Source organism: Papaver somniferum, chromosome 4 (assembly GCF_003573695.1).
Source record: "Papaver somniferum cultivar HN1 chromosome 4, ASM357369v1, whole genome shotgun sequence".
NCBI lineage: Eukaryota > Viridiplantae > Streptophyta > Magnoliopsida > Ranunculales > Papaveraceae > Papaver > Papaver somniferum.
Window position 1 is genome coordinate 59,914,433 of NC_039361.1, and position 3,222 is coordinate 59,917,654.

Sequence of the window (3,222 nt, forward strand, 5' to 3'; positions counted from 1 at the left end):
ACCGGACCGGAACCGGTCTAGCCGGTACAGACACCGGTACTGGAAGTTGAGAACCGGTCTAGACCGATACAGACACCGGTTCTAGGGGGAGTACCGGTAGGAACCGGCCCATATGTACCGTTTAATTTCAGCCGTTAAGATCCTAACTAGTTTTAATCCTATCCGTCCAATATAAATAACCCTAATACTAATCGCTAACTCTGGTAACTCTCTCACTCTCAGTTTTCTTTCTTCTTCGTTTTTTCTCTCTGAAGCAGTGAAGCTATGAAGAGCAGCCTCTTCATCTCTGAGTAACTACGGCTACCCTCACCAATCAATCAGGAAATCACCAATTCACGATCATCATCAAGTGATTCAAGTCTTACTAGTTAGTAGCTATCAATCAATCAGGTAATCTTTTTGATTTCCTTTCTGTTTCAACAAAAGGAAACCCTAGGAATTGTAAACGATTTTAAGTAGCTATCGCTTGACTAATCAACTAACCCTAGTGTTTATACTCACGCAGGTTAAGTGGTGACTGCCAAGGATACCAATTTTTTCTTCGTCTATCAGATTCAATCTAAACCTTTTTGTTTCCAAGGTACTTTACAGTCTTTACTTATTCTTGTTCTTCTAATTGAGCAATCTATCTTATGAGATTAACCTTGTTGATGTAAATGATTTAGGGTTTGACATTGATTGAGAGTTTGAGATCAATTTAGGGTTTGAGAATTCAGATTGATTGAGCAATACATGTTAATATGTTATAATGAATACATAGATTGATTGTACTACTGTGTGATAAGTGATAACTGATGAACTGTGATTCTATGAATGGTTTTGCAATTAGTTGTATCTTTCTTGTATGAGTATGTATGACAGTATCACTATGTGTATGTCTCACTGGAGGTATTTCCTAACTTGGATTTGTTGATAATATTGAGTCTGTATACTGTATGTTTGCCAAGTACAATAAGTATTGGGGTGTGTATGAGAATATGTAATGTATGGAAATGAATGGACTGAAAATATTCAATCTGCACAAATTCAACTGTAGTTATGAACTTCTTATGTATTTGCTTGCTATTTGTTTTGAACTGGTTGTAAACTTGTAATACACACAGGTTGAGGTTGTCCTATCCAATCAATGGCCTTATTGGAGGGGAAAGTGCAGATTTGTGGCCTAGGATTGCAACTTGCAAGTGCAGGCTGTGCAGCCATCCATTATTTCTTGTCGACTTGTCGTAAACAGACTTATATGGTAGTGGAAATGTTGTTTTTACTTTTTGGCAAACTGAACTTATGAACTTATTTTGGATTGTTGTTTTGAAGTTATGCAAAATGTTGAACTTAAATATGTATGCAACCTGAACTTATTTTGGATTGTTGAACATTGAACTTATGGAAATGTTGTATCATATTTTGTAATATTTTTCAGGTAAAAAACCCGGTATCGGTCTTGTACCGGACCGGTACCGGAGGACCGGTACAACTCCAGGTACAAGTACAGGTACTGGTCCTCAAAATGAGGTACCGGTCAACATCAAGTACAGGGACCGGTTCCATAAGAGAACCGGACCGTACCGGAGTATGTGCAGCCCTAATCATTTCTCACCTGAAATTGAGAAACAAAGCCAGCTGCTGCTGCTACTGAACCAGATCGAGAAATTGAATTAAGAGAATGAAGAGAAGGAGTAACCGCTGTTGTTGATGATCGAGAAATTGAGTGAATTGCAGCTGAAATACGAAGAGGAGGTGAAACTGTGAGGCTGAGATAGGTTGAAACGATTGCTGCTACTTCCAGTTGAGAGTTTGATATTGTTTCGATTGATTAATGGGTTTTCGATTTGAATCTGAGATTTCAAAGATTGGGTTATGGTTGTTGGTGTATGGTTCAGTCAAAGCTATAAGAAGATGGAGATGCAGAAGTTGATGTGGAGTTTAAATGAGAATTTGATGTTGATAAAGACACAAAAAATGGGGGAAAAGGGGATTCAAACTCAGATGTAGGTTCAAATGGGTTTTGGTCGAATCTGATGGTGGCTACAATAGGTTTGAAGCAGTTGCAGTCAAGAACACAAAATGAAGAAATTGAAGCTGTACTGTTGATTAATTTGTTGTTGAAGTAAAGAAGAAACCCAAGTCAGGGTTGATTTGAATCTAAATTAGCATGATGAATTGAAGGATTTCCGAGATGATTTGGGGTTTGTTGTTGCTGCAGAAGTTGGTTATGATGTTGTGTAAAGAAGTGGGCCTGAAATTGAAGATATTATGATAAATTGAGGTTACAACAGATCTGAGATTAAAATGGGTTTGGAATAGTAGAGGTGCAACTGTTGATATGGGTTTTTGGCTATAGCAGTGCAGGTGCAGATTGTAGCTTGTGCAATAAGGCTTTTGCAGTTTGGTTATTGAGGTCAATATGGGATTTGCAGAATGGGTATGATGCTGTAATGTTGGTGCTTGAAGTAAGAATGAAGCTGCAGTTTGAGATTGCTGCAACTGCTGTGTTGTGTGCAAGGCTGAGAAGAGCTGTGAGATGAGCAGATGGGTTGAGCTGAGATTGCAGGAATTGATGGTGATGATGTATGTGCAGCTGGTGTTGGTTAATGAGCAGAGTTTGAGCTCAAATGCAGGTGGTAGTTGCAATGCAGTATTACCTGGTGATAGAAAGGCAAGGATGCTGCAGCTGAACTGAGCCAGTGAAGAGAATATGGAGTTGCTAATGATAGTGCTAGCTCATTGCAGTTGAGTTGGAGCTATAACTTAGTAGCTGTTGCCAGCTGATGAGACAGTCGTGGACCTGAGATAGAATGAATGCAGGAACTGGTACTTTGCCATGATGAACAAGAAATGGGTTATGTGATTAAGAAGATGGACTGAGATTGAATGGATGAATGCAGCTGAAATGGGTTGATTTGTGTTGTAAATTGGTATTGCAGAAGCTACTGCTGCTTTCCAGGGAAATGGGGGTGTTGATATTGCAGGTTAATTGAAGACATGAAAGAACTAGGCCTTTGGATGAGCTGCTGGTATTTGGAGTTGATGTTGTGCATGATATTGGCTAAGAGTGAATGAGAATGCAGCAGAGCAAAGAAGAATTGAATGTGCAGAAGGTAGCCATCATGTATGGAAGCACAATACTGTGAAGCACCATGACGGTGCATGATAGGTGGAGAATACATCCTATTTATTATCTATTGTTTATGTTTTCTTTGCTATTTTTCTTGTGAATTATGTATT

At 39.0% G+C, this 3,222-nt stretch overlaps 1 long non-coding RNA gene across 1 annotated transcript; it reads left to right on the plus strand.

The window, feature by feature from the left end:
* Nucleotides 1–250: 250 nt before the first annotated feature.
* Nucleotides 251–1,218, plus strand: LOC113273919. The gene is made up of 3 exons (XR_003322673.1): nt 251–390; nt 506–580; nt 1,104–1,218. It is a non-coding gene; the product is annotated as an uncharacterized LOC113273919 (long non-coding RNA).
* Nucleotides 1,219–3,222: the final 2,004 nt, after the last annotated feature.